Source organism: Canis lupus, chromosome 19 (assembly GCF_003254725.2).
Source record: "Canis lupus dingo isolate Sandy chromosome 19, ASM325472v2, whole genome shotgun sequence".
NCBI lineage: Eukaryota > Metazoa > Chordata > Mammalia > Carnivora > Canidae > Canis > Canis lupus.
In genome coordinates, this window is record NC_064261.1 from 28,383,073 (window position 1) to 28,400,921 (window position 17,849).

The 17,849-nt window shown below is 36.0% G+C and overlaps 1 long non-coding RNA gene across 8 annotated transcripts in view; it reads left to right on the forward strand.

Annotated features, from left to right (window-relative positions):
• The first annotated feature begins 47 nt into the window (after positions 1–47).
• LOC112647630 (uncharacterized) overlaps positions 48–17,849 on the forward strand; it is an 87,105-nt gene continuing 69,303 nt past the window's right edge. For 6 of the 8 annotated variants that reach the window (XR_007403934.1, XR_007403933.1, XR_004807067.2 and 3 more), the window contains exons 1-3: positions 48–201; positions 7,316–7,440; positions 11,381–12,010. This is a non-coding gene — a long non-coding RNA (uncharacterized LOC112647630). Of the gene's footprint in view, positions 202–7,315; positions 7,441–11,380; positions 12,011–12,526; positions 12,631–13,827; positions 15,731–17,849 lie in introns of those variants that run through there. The other 2 variants (XR_003128392.3, XR_003128395.3) reach the window with 2 other exon arrangements.

Sequence of the window (17,849 nt, forward strand, 5' to 3'; positions counted from 1 at the left end):
AATTGCAATGACAGAATCGTTCCAATGTAACCATTTTGGAACTCTCATCTGTTGGAGGCTTACAATTGCCAAGGGAAGGCTGAGACAGTAAATTCTGGTTAATTTCTGACACTTTAAGCTTTTACACATTAGCACCTACCCATTCGCCATCCCAGCCACATGGCAGGCAGCCAGGCATATTTTCCTGAAAGGGGAGTGAAGGTGAGTGAAAAGGACCTTGCCCTCCATATATTGGGCACCTGTGTTCTTATGCTGTTTGCTACTTCTGATCACAGAGATGCAGACATGGATTTAATGGGTTGGTACCCTTTTAACCCCTTTTTATTTCTACCTTTTTGTATAAAAAGACATTAAAGACTAAAACATTCAAAAACAACTATATATATGGGGGAAATAGAAAATGGCTATGCATGCCCAAGCAAAGGCCCAGTAAAGACCTGAGAAGACCTTAAGTTTACACCTCAGGCTGATTCTTTGTACAAGATTTATTGTTATAGAGTAAAGACAACCTACATCAATAAAATAATAATAGTAATAATAATAATAACAATAAGCAGAAACTACAGTACCTGAGAAAGGAAGAAATCTGATTTCCAGAGTTACCACACTATTAAATGAAATTTCCAATTTTCAACAACAACAAAAAACACAAGACAAATACCAAGAAATAGGAGAGTATAATCCATTCAAAGAAGAAAAATAAATCAACAGAAACTTTCTCCAAAAAGATCTTAAGGGAGATATACTAAATGAAGACAAAAGCAAATCCTTAAAGATGCTCACAGAACTAAAGGAAAATGTTGATAAGGTTGATAAAATAATGTATGAACAAAATGGAAAAGTCAATAAAGAGATGGAAAACCTAAAAAGAAACCGAAAAGAAATTTTGTAATTGAAAAGTAAAATAACTAAAATGAAAACTTTACTAGAGGAACTCAAGGGATTGGAACAGGCAGAAGAAATAATCTGCAAGCTTGAAGATGCATCAATGGAAATTTTCAAGTAGAAATAGAAAGGGAAAAAAAAAAAGCTGGAGAAAATGAACACAACCTAAGAAATTTATGGAACAAAATCCAATGAACCAATATGTGCATTGCAGGATTCTTGGAAAGAGAAAAGAGAGAAAGAAGAAGAAAGAATTTTTTAAGAAATGACTGAAAACATCCTAATGGGATGAAAGACATGAGTACAAACATCCAAGAGGGTCAACAAATTCTAAGTAAGATAAACTTAAAGAGATCCATACAAAGACACATTATAATTAAACTTCCACAAGACTAAAACAAAGAGAGGGTCTGTAAAGCAGCAAGAGAAAAATAAATCATCACACACAAGGGATTCTTAAAAAGAAAATAAGAGATTTATCATCACAAACATTAAAGACCACAGGCAGTGGACCAATATATTCAAAATGATAAAAGGAAAAAAAATAAAGAAGACGATATCAGCAACAATACTATATTTAGCATAACTGTCCTTCATAGTGAGGAGGAACTTAGGATATTCCCAGATATACAAAAGCTGAGTGAATTAGTTACCAGTAGACCTCCTCTCCAAGAAACACTCAAGTGAGTCCTGCAAGGTGAAATGAAACACCACTAAACAAGAAGTTGAAGCCACATGGAGAAATAAAGTAAAGGTAAATACATGGACAATTATAAAAACCAACATTATTGTAACAGTTTATAAATATATTTATTGCTTTACATGAGTTAAGAAAATAATATATTAAAAAAAAAAAAAACAATCAATAGGAGCACCTGGATGAATCGGTGGCTAAGCTTCTGGCTTTGGCTCAGATTGTGATCCCAGAGTCCTGGGATTGAATCTTGTCAGGCTCCTGTCAGGGAGCCTGCTTCTCCCTCTGCCTATGCCTCTGCCTCTCTATCTCTGTGTCTCTCATAAATCAATAAATAAAATCTTTAAAAAAAATCATTGATCAGAAGGTAGTATTATTATAAATTTGGTTATAACTCTAAGTCTTGTTTTCTGCATAATTCAAGAGACCAATGCATTTAAAAGAGTTGTTAGCTTAAATTTAGGGGCATAGAATGTAGAAAGATTTAATTTTGTGATATCAACAACCAAAATGAATGAAGATAAAACTATGAATGGCAGAATTTTTGTATGTTATTGAAATTGAGCTGGGATAAATTCAAATTAGAGTATTATAACTTTAGAATGCTAAATATAAGTCCCATGGTAACCAAAAAGAAAAGTCACTATGGAATATATATAAAAGGAAGTGAGAAAGGAATTCAAATAGTTCACTACAAAATCATAAACTAAACACAGAGAGGACAGGAAATGAGAGACAAAAAGCTATAAGACACATGGAAAGCAAATAGAAAAACACTAGAAGCAAATAACTCCTTAACAGTAACTACAGGAAATATAAATGGACTAAAATCTTCAGTTAAAAGACAGAAATTGGCAGAATGGGTAAAAACATATGATCCAAGTATATACTATGTATAAGAAAATCACTTTAGATCCAAAGACACAAGTAGCTTGAAATTTAAGGGATAGAAAACATACTCCATGTGAATAACAATGACTAGAAAGCAGGGGTGGATATAGTACTATTAGGCAAATAGACTTTAAATCAAAAAAGATTAAAAGACATAAAGAAGGAATTATATATTAGCAAAGTTTCACTAAAGAAGAAATGACAGTTAAAAATACTTTTGTACCTAGTGACATACCATCAAAATATATATAAAGCAAAAACGGACAGAATTGAAAGGGAAAATAGACAATTGTACAGTAATAGTTGGAGATTTCCATACCCCAAGCTCAGTAATGGATAGAACAATCAGACAGGAGATAACTAAGTAAAAAAGAGGACTAAGCAACATGATAAGCCAATTAGATGTAACATACATGTACAGAATATCCAACAAGTGCACACACATTTTTCAGAAGCAAAAATTAGATGTTTTCCAGGATTGGCCATATGTTAGGCTACAAGTTTAGTCTCAATATATTTTATTTTATTTTTTGAAAGATTTTATTTATTCATTTGATAGAGAGAGCACAAGCTGGGAGATCGACAGGCAGAGGGAGATGGAGAAGCAGGCTCCCCACTTAGCAGAAAACCCGCTATAGTGTTCAATCCCAGGATCCTGGGATCATGACTTGAGCCAAAGGCAGATGCTTAACCTACTGAGTCACCCAGGTGCCCCATCAATATATTGTAAAAGATAGATATCACACAAAATATCTTTTCTGATCACGGTGGTGTGGAATTAGATATCAATGACAGAAAGAAAACTGAAAAGTTCACATACTTATCAAAATTTAAAAACACTCTTTTAAAAAAACTAATGAACCAGAAAAATCATAAGGGAAATTAGAATGTACTTAGGAGTGAAAGAAAATGAAAATACAGCATATCAAAATTTATGATACCCAGCAAAATGGAACTAAAGCACATATTTATAGCTATAAATGCTTATGTTAAAATGCAAAAAGAGATCTCAAATTAAATCTAACTTCAAAATTTAAGGAACTAAAAAATAAGAGCAAACTAAAGCAAAAGCTGGCAGAAGAAAGTAATAAAAATTAGAGAAGACATAAATAAAAGAGAATAGAAAAACAACAGAATAAACATATGAACCCAAAGGTTGTTTCTTAAAAAGATCAACAAAATTGATAAACCTTTAGATAAATGGGTTAAGAACAAAAGAAGACTTAAATTACTAAAATTAGAAATGAGAGTGGGGACCTTACCACCAATTATACACAAATTAAAAAAAAAAGATTAGAAATAGTACCATGAATAATTATACATCAACAAGCTGGATAAGATATAAAATGGATGAGTTCATAGAAACACAAAACCTACCAAAACTAAGTCACGAAGAAATAGAAAATCTGAGTAGTCCTATAACTAATATGATTGAATCAGTAATCAAAAGTATCCTGACAGGGACGCCTGGGTGGCTCAGTGATTGAGCGTCTGCCTTTGACTCAGGGCATAATCCTGGAGTCCCAGGATCAAATGCCAGCCACATCAGGCTCCCCACATGGAGCCTGCTTCTCCCTCTGCCTATGTCTCTGCTTCTCTCTCTCTCTTTCTGTGTCTCTCATGAATACATAAAATATTTAGAAAACAAAAGCAGAAGTATTTTGATAAAGAAAAACTCTGGACACAATGACTTCATGGATGAATTTAACCAAATAGTTAAAGAAGAACTAATAACAATCATTCTCAAACTCAGGAAAGTAGCAGGATAGACAGTCAACAACAACAACAAAAAAATCGATTGCATTTCTACGCACAAAAATTGAATATGAAAAGGAAATTACAAAAATAATCCCTTTAAATAGCATCAAAATTAAGAAAGAAAGAAAGAAAATACTTAGTAATTAAATTAACCAAGTAGCTGAAAGACTGGTGTAATGAAAACTTCAAAATTTTGCTGAAAGAAATGAAAAAAATACATCAATAAATGAGAAAGCATCCCATATTCATGAATTGGAAGGCTTACTATTGTTGAAAGGCCCATACAATCCAAAACACTCTACAGATTCAATGTAATCTTAATATTAATATTAAAATCTTAATGATGTTGTTTGCAGAAAGAGAAAAACATATTCTGAAATTCAACTGGAATCTCAAAGGTCCCCAAATAGCTAAAACCATCTTGGAAAAAAACAAAAAACAACAACAGAAAAAACAAAAAACAAAAACAAAAACAAAAAACCCTACAGGACTCACACTTTCTGATTTCAAAACTTTCTGTAAAGCTATGGTAATCAAAGCAATGTAATACTGACAAAAGACAGACATATAAACCAAAAGGAATTGGATATTGACCAAAAACAAAGCTTCACAGATATGATCAAATTATTTTTGACAAGGGTTCTAGGATAAGCCAATAGGGAAAGGGCAATTTTTTCAACAAATGATTCTGGGAAAACTGGATTATCACATGCAAAAAATTGAAGTTGATTTCTTAACTAACATTATCCAAAGAACTTAATTCAAAATGGATGAAAGGCCAACATGTACGACCTAAATCTATGAAACATTGGGGGAAAAAAACATAGGATAAAAGCTTCATCACATTTGGATTTGGCAGTGAGTTCTTACATATGACACCAAAAACACGGGTAACAAAATAAAATTATAAATAAATAAATAGGCAAATTGGACTTCTCAAAAATTTTTTTAAAATTGTGCATCACAAACATTAACAATAGAATAAAGAAAGTACCCCATAGAATGGAAGAAAATATTTTAAAATTATTTTTTTTTTTTTTTTTTTTTTTTTTTTTTTAATTTTTTTTTTTTTTTAATTTTTATTTATTTATGATAGTTACAGAGAGAGAGAGAGGCAGAGACACAGACAGAGGGAGAAGCAGGCTCCATGCACCGGGAGCCCGATGTGGGATTCGATCCTGGGTCTCCAGGATCGCGCCCTGGGCCAAAGGCAGGCGCCAAACCGCTGCGCCACCCAGGGATCCCCTATTTTAAAATTATATACCTAATACATGTCCAGAGTATACAGAGAATTTGTAAAACCAGACAACAACAGAAAACATATATGATTTAAAAAATGGGCAAAATGGGATACCTGGGTGGCTCAGTGGTTGAGTCTTTGGCTCAAGTCATGATCCCAGGGTCCTTGGATTGAGTCCTGCATCAGGCTCCCACAGGGAGCCTGTTTCTCCCTCTGCCTATATCTTTATCTCTGCCTCTCTGTGTGTCTCTCATGAATAAATAAATAAAATCTTTAAAAATAAATTAATTAATTAGAAGATAAAAATGGGCAAAGGATTTGAATAGATATTTCTCCAAAGAGGATCCACAAATGTCCAACAAGCACATGAAAAGATGCTCAGTATCACTAATCACTAGTGAAATGCAAATCAAAGCTATACTACCTCACACATTAGGATAGCTACTATTAAGAAAAAAAGTAAAGAAAAGAAAAGAGAACAACAAATGTTGGTAAGAATTTGGGGGAAATTAGAACCTTTGTTTACTCTTGGTGGGAATGTATGGTACATCCATTGTGGACAATGGTATGCTCATTCCTCAAAAACTTAAAAATAGAATTACCATATCACCTAGCAATTCCACTTCTGGGCATATACTCAAAAGAAATGACAGCAAGGACTCGAAAAGTTATTTGCACACCCATATTCATAGCAGCATTATTCACAAGAGCTAAAATATGGAAGCAACCCACACAACCATGGTTGGGTGAGGTAAACAAAATGTGATGTGTACATACAATGGAATAGTATTCAGCTTTAAAAAGGAGGGAAATCCTGTAACACACTATAACATGGATGAAATTAGAGGACATCGGGTCAAGTGTAATAAGCCAGTCACAAAAGAACAAACATTATATGATTCTACATAAATGAGGTACTTAAACTCATAGAGACAGAAAGTAGAATGGTGGCTTTCAGGGCAGGAAGAGGGAGAAATGAGAAGCTATTGTTTAATGTGTATAGAGCTTCCATTTTGCAAGGTGGAAAGATCTGTAGAGATGGATGGTGGTGATGGTTTCACAACACCATACATGTATCTAATATCACTGAACTATACCAAGAAATGTTTAAAATTATAAGTTTTATGTTATGTACATTTATTAAAATTCATTTTTAAAAATTCTGTAGTGCTTAAATCTCAGTTTTATTTGACCTTAGTATTGTATATATGGATTAATATGCTTGGTAGAACTCAGGGCCAGGATCACCCAGACACCTATTAGTGAGCTGGCCATCTAGGCCTCTGCTAGAGGTATCAGTCTACAAAGGATGCTAAAATATCAACAGATATATCAATGGGATATAAGGTGCCATTTAACATTGGTTTCAGCACATAATTGGTAAATAGTAAATTATAAATCATTTTATCTTGCATTGAGTAGAAGTTTTAAAAATCCCTTATTTTGAATATTAGTATGTAACAAGAAGACATTATTTGTTATTTGTTATAACGTGTTGCCTTAAGAAAAAGGAGAATCCTAGAAACGAAACTGTCTTTCCCTTAGTGTGCACAAAATCCTCAAAAATCAAAGTATTTGAAGCCCTTGAAAACAGTTTTAGGAAATAGACACAGAACACAAAATAAAGAAGCTGGAGCAGATTGAAATGACTCCAGCAGAGAAACTAAGAAACCTGTGGGAAGGAGTGAAGAGAAAGAGATGTCAGATAAGTAGTCAAAAGCCAGGAAATCTAAACACAAGATAGGAAGGGGAGAAAATGGAGACTAAGTAAATGCCATCTGGAGAATGATTTTGCTACTTCAAAGCTCAGCGCTGGGCCACGGGAACTCATCATCTCTGTCTTACAGGATCTTCAGCAAGCTCTACATTTTTCCCTGATGCTCCCAGAAAAGTCTAGTTTTGTTTGGGGATTATCCATGAGAAATTTGAAGAAAGGACATCTTCTATATGAGTGACAAACATCAGTAAAAAGGTATTCAATTTAGATTAAGTGAAACTCTAATTTTTCTCTGGTTCCAGTTTAACAGAATGTTGGGTTGAAGGGAGGGGTGATTATGACCCTGCCAAGGGCATCCTAATGTTCTGTTTGGCCTCAGGTAGATAAAAATTAGTTTACTTACCATGGGCCTATTCAAAATATTTCACTGCCAGCTCTTTCAAGGTACTAATTAAGAAATACCTACAGTTATGTTTAACTAAGCCTGAATAGCATGGGCCATGATTAAAACAGCACCCCCAGGGCAGTACAGCATGATATTTCAACTCATAAGAATGGAGTTCTTCTAGATTACCCAGGATTTTGTTGCTTCTTGGTTTCAATGTTAGATAATTAGTTGAACTGGGAATTGAGCCACATACACAGGAAGGTGGAGTCTAAAGGAAGATGTGGCCAGGATTTGCATGCAGAAAAATGACAACCCTGGTGAAGTGCCTTAGTTGGCTTCCTTTACAGTCACCCGATAGAAAAAAAAAAGCCCTGGGGAATGTGTTATAATTCTATTTTCTGAATGTTATTTTTCTCAGCCTGAGGAAGACTGATAATTCTCTCTGAAACAAGAAACAAGGTCTTGAAGAGGGTATGGAACTATTTTAAAACCATGAAATGATTGTAGAGGAGTCCCTATTGGAAATCTATGTAGAAGAAAGTTACAATATTTATGCCCCAAAAAGCCACCATCCAGAAACTATATATTATACAATGGTCATAAAGGAGAAAAACAGAGGGCTACCAATTTGGTGTGCACAAAGGAGCTACAGTTCCTGCTGCTGCTAATAATAGCTACTGTAATAGGATGCTGAGTGAAATTTTCCTAGTTGCTCCATAATTCAGCATTCAGAAAAGAGCCATAAATGAATGGAGCCAGATACAAAGATGAGATGGAAATATTTCTGGAATGATTGCCACTGGATAACTTCAACCCAGGATGTGTAATGGATGACTGAGGAGGGGTAAGGAGAAACAAAGAGAGTCATTTTTAAAAAACATTTTCAGTCCTAGGGAATAAAACACCCATGGTACCAAAGACGTTACTCTCTCCTATGATCCCCCTCACCAATTCACCCCAAAAGCCAACAGATAATAGGTAGTGGAGCTCTGAGAAAACCATCCTCAGAGGTTGAGTATGTCAAGAAAGATAGATGGGCATTTCACTCACCAGATGATGTTCACAGCATTACAAATCTATAGGGCTATCCTAATGCTTCCTGACAACATTATATTATGAGAGTTCTCTAGGAACTTGAAGTGTGTGCCCTCAGAAATGCAAACAAAGAGGACTATCTGCTTTTTGTCAAACAAGTTGATATTTGAACGTGGGAATTTTATAAGAGTAGCCCCAACCAATAGAAATAAGTATGCTGCTCCCCTCCCAGATTCCCAAACGCCCCCGGGAGACAGAAGCAAGAGGACCTCATAGTTTCGTGGCTCCTTCTGAAGAGAAAATGTTGAAAGTGGATTATCGATGAAGGCAGCCAATGAAGAGACACATATGCCCCTCTAAAAGTAGCCTTCATGTGGGACTACTTTAAATTTAAAATCTTCTACATAACAAAGGACATCATCAGCAACACAAAAAGCCAACTGAATGGGAGAAAATATTTGCAAACCATATATCTGATAAAAGGTTAATATAAAAAATATAGGACATACAACTCAATAGCAAAAATAAAATAAAATTTAAAAAATTCCACCTAAAAATTGGCAGAGGATCTGAGTATACATTCTTCTGAAGAAGATATACAGATGGTCAACAGACACATGAAAAGATGCTCACCATGATTAATCCCTAGGGAAATTCAAATCAAAACGCTAATGAGATGACCTTATATGTGTTAGAATAGTCGTTATCAAAAAGAGAACTAAAAAGTGCAGGTAAGGATGTGGATACAAGAAAACCCTGGTACACTGTTGATAGAAATGTAAATTGGTACAACCACCATGGAAGACAGTATGGAGGTTCCTCCAAGAATTAAAAATAGAACTACCTTGTGATCTAGCAATTCCACTTTGGGGTACTTATCTGAAGAAAATGAAAACACCAGGTATATGCATCCTTATGTTCATTGAAGCATTGTAATTCCAAGATATGGAAACAACCTAAGTGTCCATTCATGGATAATTCATATACACACATACTGGAATGTTTTTCAGTCATAAAAAAGAATGGAATCTTGCCACTTGCAACAATATGCATGGACCCTGAGGACATTATGCTAAGTGAAATAAGTCAGAGAGAGACAAATGCCATATGATTTCAGTTATATGTGGAATCTATAAATAAATAAATAAAACAAATAGACCTCGTGGATACAGAGAACAGATTGGTAGTTGTTAGAGTCAGAATGTGGGGTGGTGGTCAAAATTGGTGAAGGGAGTGAAGCAGTACAAACTTCCAGTATAAAATAAGTCATGGAATGTAATGCACAGCATGAAGACTATAACTGTTGATGCTGTATTGCATATTTGAAAATAAATCTTAAAAGTTCTCGTCATAGAAGGGTCCCTGCGTGGCTCAGTTGGTTAAGTATCCAACTCTTGATCTCAGTTCAGTCTTGATCTCTAGGTCATGAGTTCAGGCCTCATTTTGGGCTCCATGCTGGGTGTGGAGAATTAATGAAATAATTAATTAATTAATTGATTTTTAAAAATTCTCATCACAGGAAAAATTTCTACGACTACATATAGTAAAAGATGTTAAGTAGACTTATTGTGATGATCCTTTTGCAATACATATCAATATGAAATCACTATGCTGTCCACCTAAGACTGACATAATGTTTTATGCCAATTATACCTCAAAAAAAAAGTAGTCTTCAGTGGAAGACCGTACACTCTATACACATAATACCAGGTCTGCAGATGCCTTACGCATTAGGGGAAGGCCAGGGCAATTCTGCATCGTGTCAGCACCCTGCAGCTGCCAATGACAATTACTGGCTCATTATAACCCTTCACTCAGAGTTCAGAAGAGGGATGGCAAGGAGAAGTGAAAGAACAAGCCATGCCCGGTCTCCTCTGAAAGACTTTCACCCTTGGTTATAGCCAATGGGAAGGAGACAAAACCTTTACTGTATGAGGTTGAATTTATACACTATCCTGGACTGAATTTAGTAATCATAAACAGAAAGTTATGTAATGTTATAATGTTTTCCTCAGATGGGAGAATGTGCTTCAACTCAGCAAGCTGAAAATAGAGAATAGAAAAAAAATAATACTAATTTTTATATATTAGGCTATATTTTCTGAAAAACTCCATGTTCTAGGTGCTTTGTGTATTTCCAAAACCCTTTGAAGTGACGTTATTAGATCCATTTTTCAGACAAAGAAATTGAGGATGAGAGCAGCTTATCCAAAGTAGAGCATAAGTTAGATTCAGACTTGTGTCTGATACATAAAAATGCTGTGCTCCTTTCCATACATAACATTGTTTTCTCTGGTTTCATTGACCCAAATCACATCAATTTCTTTAATATACATATATTATCTAGCTAACTGGAAAAGATTTTAGGCATATATGTATGTATTTGAAATGTATTGCCTTTAAATTCCTTAGTACTACCAGTTACTCAAACTAAATACTGACAAAGTAATTTGTGTCAACACCCTTGCTAAATGTTCTATATTTTATCACCTTTACCCCTATGAGGTAAGGATCTGTGATAGTCAGCTCTCTGTGTCCACTTGGCTAGGCTATAGTACCCAATTGTTTAGTCAAATACTAGTCTAGATGTCTCTGTAAAAGTAGTTGTGGATGTGATTAACATTTACAATCAGTTGACTTTATGTAGAGCAAATTACTCTCCATGATATGAGTGGGCCTTAGCCAATTAGTTGTAAGACTTCAGAGCAAAACTGAGGTTTCTCAAAGTAATTCTTCCTCAAGACTGATATAGAAATCTGGCCTGTGTTTCAGGTCTGCTCGCCCTCTCTGCGAACTTCAGACTCAAGAATATAAACATCAATGCTTCAATGAATTTCCAGCCTGCCAGCTTACCCTGTGGATTTCAGACTCTCCAGCCCTCATAATCTTGTCAGCCAATTCTTTAAAATATCTCTGTCTCTCTGTCTCTCTTGTACACACATACTCTCTAGGGAAACCTGACTAATACAGTAACTTCATTTTCGATTAGCGATGAAGTTCAGAAAATTCATATTTTCCCAAAAAGCCAAATGACGCTTCCCAAGAGCTGAAGGTGGATTCTTCTCTTTGAAATCCCTTTCATAGGCTGTCAACTAATGCTTCAAATCATATTTAAGTCAGAGATAAAGCACATATTTTCTTATTTGCTCATAACCTTCCCCAAATGCATTGCTAAACATTTTTTCTCTGGAGTCAAACGATATTCTGCAGTATATAAATGGAAGGAACTCATGGACACAGGTGTCTTCCGGCCTCCACCCTTCTAAAGTTCCAAGGTTGTGTGTGGGGTTAATAACCATTATGATGAGGTGGGAGGTCCCCCCATAGTGTCTCCATAGCAACCAGTCCAGCTACATCTGTCCAACATTAGCTGTTGAAACACAATGGGTCCTTCGAAACCTGGTATGTTGGGGAGCAGTTATGCTCAGCAATACTTATTTGCAGTCAGAGCCTTTAAATCTTTCTTTTCTGAATCTATTTTCTTACTAGGAATTTCTTTCCTTACTTCTTATCTGTTTTTCACCCTAGACCAGCCTATTCTCCATTCTGTAGTTCCTAGATATTCTATTTGATGGTTTGAATTCTGGGCCTTCACCTTGAATTGTATAACCTAAGGCAACTCACAGCAGAAGCCTTGACTGGCAACAAGTTCTGTCAAGAAAGTGTGATTCTGTACTGCATTTGCATTGTTACAGCACATTTCCACTGTTGTGCTAGGTGGCCCTCCTAATAACTTTATGCATTGGGAAGATCAGTGTCACTATCTGCATTTGACAAATGAGGACAGTGAGATTTTTTAAAGTTTAATTAGTTTTTCATATCATGTAAGTAGACAAAATACAAACTGGGGCGTGGGTCTCTTTAGGCCTTACCAGATGAACTTGCTTCTGCTAATTGGCTCTCTCTTTGTCTTGACAGGAAATATGCCACCCAGTTGGGGATTTTATTTACAGCCTCAGAAGAAGAGGCTAAAACTGATTTTTGATTTGATATAATTAGTAAAACAGGGTCACATGCTGTAATTGATTTTTCTGAACTTTTATTTTGCGTTTGGAAAAATATAGACACACATGAAAAGCACTGTAGTATCTGCAACATAGCTAAACCACTACTACTTATTTCAGAAAATACTATCAAGCAAATGCACAATTGTCAAAATACAGATTCTTCCTAGAGAATATTGTTGTCTCACTGTTCAAAAGAATCATGGGCAGGAACAAGGAGATTATACTAGAACACTAGGAATTTTGGTTTCATATTATTTCAAAGGAAAACATCTAATTACCATAAACATCAAAGTGGGTCCTTTTACTTAGAACCTCACTTACTGAACAGAAAATCTAAAATTGTTTTGCTCTTATTGTTACTTTCGTAATGAGCAACTATCATAGGCCAAGCATCATTCTAGAAGTGGTAAATAGAGAGTATAAATCAATTTCACAAAAACCTTTTGTGTAGAGCTGCAGTTTCATTCAGGGCTGAAAGTCTCCAAAACCTGTACCATTTTCACTCCACCTGCCTGTAAATGATAGATTTTCTTATGAACCAGAGTTACTTTTATGCGTTTGCATGTATCTTCATTCCTGCTTCTTCATTTATTGCTCCATGAAAACAGGAGCACCAGAAAAGAGGGGCATTTATATTTTGCTTCTCAAGTGTGAGTCTTAAGTATGTTATTCCAGGCTTTATAGAAAGAGTAGATCATGCTATGTGCAATTATTCACAAGGGGAATGACCAAGAGTATTTAGTGATAACTGGGATGCTAATATTGATAGTCACAGTAGCATTGCTGGTGTAAATGACTGGTACAATGGTGTCTTTTCTTGGATAAAAATTATTAGAGGACTCAAATGCAGCATTCGAAGGAGAGTCTTGATTCTTTTTGTGAGTTGTTTTATACGGGCTGACCAGTGCTCATCAACTGCCACACTGACAGAACTGCTGGGACCTCAACTCCTTACACCGTAGAAACAAAGGTCTCTTTTTTCTTTACCCTTTTATGAGGTGAAAACCTGGAGGGTACATATAAATTACAAGCATGGGAAACGGATTTGTGAGAAGATTCTGGAGGAAGTGTAAGGATTCCAAGTTTGAGATGTAGTTGGATATAAACTGATGCTGGAGTGTAGCAAGTGTAATGCAGAATATGAAATAAAAAGTAACTAAAAAATATAGGAAAGAAAGGTCAGTAGCAACATATCTTCTCTATTCTTATCAGACCAGGAAAAAGTTTACATCAAACCTATTGTCCTGGGGCAACTGGACGACTCAGTCAGTTAAGCGTCTGACTTCAGCTCAGGTCATGATCCTGGGGTCCTGAGATCAAGCCCCAAGTCAAGCTCCCCACTCAGCAGGGAGTCTGCTTGTCCCTCTGTCCCTCCCCCCACTTGTTCACTCTCACTCTCTCTCTCAAACAAATAAATAAAATATTTAAAAAAAAACATATAGTCCTGGCTGCTCAAGAAAAGGATACACTTTCCTCATAAACTTGCTTTGCTTGGGGCATACCAGAAGAGAGGAAATGAAAACACTTGAAATAATGTCTGTTACAATTAATAATCTAATGAAGACTCATACATAAAATTGCATGTGGATATGTGTGTATTTATATTATGCTGTTTTGTATTGCAGAGTACATATTCTTTAATTCCTCTGAATGAAAACGCACAGCAGGCCACTCTAGGGCCTGTTTCTGCCCTGACAGATAAATCAAGTTCCTGGTCCTAATTAACATCAAAAGCCTATGGCTCAGGGGCACCTGGGTAGCTCAATCAGTTACGTGTCTGCCTTCTGCTCAGGTCATGACTCAGGGTCTCAGGATTGAGCTCCAAGTAGGACTCCCTGTTCAGCGGGGAGTTTGCTTTTCCCTCTCCCTCTGCCCTTCCCCACCACTCATGCTCTCTCTCAAATAAATAAAAATAAAATCTAAAAAAAAGAAAAAAAAAAAAAAAGCCTATGGCTAAGAGGAAATCAAGCACCAAACCATATTTTTTATATTTGCAGCTCCAGCCTTTCTGCCTCATACGTCTCTGACTCTAGTTGATAGCTTTATTTTCTTATCTCCTGACCCTAGAACTAATAATTTGATACCATTTTGGGACTCTGAGGACTACTTGCATTCCCCCTTACACTGGGGCTTGCCTGACTTCTTGGATTATACTAATTGGGCCCAAACAACATCTTGCCCCAGATCTCACAATCCAAAGACATCAGAGTTTATTTTTTCTTGTATTTCATTTGTTCTAGATAGTAACAATACTTTAGCTGGCTGGCTGGCTATAAAGGACAAGTTAAAAAACTAAAATCACAGGCTTTATTTATACAAGCCAGCTCATTTTTAAAGTAGTGTGCTACAATGAAAAGAAAGGAGGCTTTGGGGATCAGAGATACCTAGGTTCAAATTCAATTTCTATCATTCTAGGAGAACTTTTGCTTCTAAATTACAAAAACGATCGTTTGAAAGTCATTTTGAAAGCCATGTTGCAAATGGAAAATCACAAAGGAAAAGACGAATAGATTTGACTATGTAAAAATCTGAAGAGAAAGAGAAGTTCCATAGAAATACTAAAAATGAAAGTAAAGGGCAAATGGAAATTGGGAATAAATATCCAGCACACACATTGACTTTTGAGAAGTTATTATATTAAGCATGTGAGGAATCCTTAAAGATTAGCAAGGAAACCTCTAACACTCCGGTAGATACATAAATTGACAAATCGTGATGGGACTATCATAAGGAGAACAATGCAAATGATCAATAAGCATGAAAAAGAAAGAGTTGAAAAATAATTAAAGGATAAAATTGAGCATAACAATGAGATCCCACTATCACCTATAAAATCAGATTTTTTTTAAATGGGTACTTTTTGGTCATGCTATGAGTAGACAATTATTTCTTTGCATGGCTAGTTCAGCTGTCATTTGGATTTTTCAGTCACTTCCTTCCTCCAAGAGCTCTCTGATCATGTCACAAATGTCTTCATTATATCCTACCACCTGCTTTAGCTTTTCTTCATAGAACTAACTTATCACTCTCTAGCATTATCTTATATTTGCTGCTAGTTATCATTGCTTTCCCACTGAAATATAAGAAACCTGAGAATAATACCCTGCTCTGCCTTTTCCCCCCAACGTCTAGAAAGAGTTTCCATTGTTTTGTACAACTCAATAAACATATCCTGAATGAAAGGCTGAAAGGAGTGCATATTTTACACTTATGGGTCACAGCTCTGCAATATATCAAAAGCTTTCAAAATGGTCTTCCTTTTGACTCAGTAATCCCACTTCCACAGATTTATCGCCAGAAAATAATCAGAAATACTCATTGGGATTTATGTGCAATGATAGTCATTTTAGTATTATTTATAATAGCAAAAAAATGAGAAAATAATATAAATGTCCAAAAATACAGAAGTAGGTAAATAAATTATGGTGCATATCTAGTATATAAAATTATGAAATCATCAAAAGTTATGCTATTGAACATTATTTTATGACCTAAAGAATTTTAAATACTGAGAGAAAATAGTACATCAAAGTTTATAGAGAGAATAATCCCAATTTTGCTAATATATGTATGTAAATAAAGATATCCTACATACATCATAAGTCACAGTCCTTTCAGCTCACGATTTCCTTGACACCAAATTACAATTGTCCAAGTGCTCATCTAAGGTTACTGAAAGAGTCCTTGTATTTTATGATGTTCATTTCCCCAGGCAGCTGGATTGCCTGGTACATTGTCCCATGTTTTATACCATCCTACCTATCACTATCTCAAGCAGCTCCCTTATTTTTTCCAAGGCACCAGTCTTACAAGACTCAAATTATTTCCTTTATACAAGTATGGGCCAAACATGGGATGAACCCTTGCTTTTGGATGGCTTGGTAGTCACTTCCTATAATATTTAATGAGAAGATACACCAGGAATATTGGAATGGAAGTACGATACAGAAAATAACCTATAAATACCTATCATAGGGTTATCTCTAGACTGACTATAAGAGAACTGGATACATTTATGGAGAAATGTTCTTGTGAGATAAATTTGTGGGAGACAGAATTGAGAATGACAAAATTGGGCAGAGGGAAAAGTTGTCCCAAATTGAGATAAGGGGCTGGGGCCTGTGATTCTCCATATCAACTGGTCTTTGACTATGAGCCACACCCTAGGAGAAGGCACATTCCAAGGCAGTTCCTTGTGGCAGAAGGTCATATGCAGTGACAGTCCGTGAATCTTCAGCAATAAAATTTCCAGTAGCTGTGGGGATGTGGTGGAGCTTAAGAGAGAACCTGGGTGGAGCCTCATTATATTAGTGTTTAGGGCGCTGCTGTAACAAAATACCACAGATCGTGTGGTTAAAACAATAGAGTGTATTAAAGGCCCAGAGGCCAGAATTTTAAGATCAAGTTTCTAGCCATTTGGTTTCTGGTGACAGCGCTCATCCTTGCCTCTTTCTCATTGTGTATTCAAATGGTCTTTCCTTGGGCCTTTTACCGTATGACAGAAAAAGCAAGCTCTCTGATTTTGAGAAAACATGGTGATCATTTTTTCTTTATTTTAATAAATTTATTTTTTATTGGTGTTCAATTTACCAACATACAGAATAACACCCAGTGCTCATCCCGTCAAGTGCCCCCCCCAGTGAATGTCACCCATTCACCCCCACCCCCCGCCCTCCTCCCCTTCCACCACCCCTAGTTCGCCTCCCAGAGTTAGGAGTCTCTATGCTCTGTCTTCCTTTCTGATATTTCCCACACATTTCTTCGCCCTTCCCTTCTATTCCCTTTCACTATTATTTATATTCCCCAAATGAATGAGAAAATACACTGTCCTTCTCCGATTGACTTACTTCACTCAGCATAATACCCTCCAGTTCCATCCACGTTGAAGCAAATGGTGGGTATTTGTCGTTTCTAATGGCTGAGGAATATTCCATTGTATACATAGACCACATCTTCTTTATCCATTCATCTTTCGATGGACACCGAGGCTCCTTCCACAGTTTGGCTATTGTGGACATTGCTGCTAGAAACATCGGGGTGCAGGTGTCCCGACGTTTCATTGCATCTGTATCTTTGGGGTAAATCCCCACAGTGCAATTGCTGGGTCGTAGGGCAGGTCTATTTTTAACTCTTTGAGGAACCTCCACACAGTTTTCCACATTGGCTGTACCATTTCACATTCCCACCAACAGTGCAAGAGGGTTCCCTTTTCTCCGCATCCTTTCCAACATTTG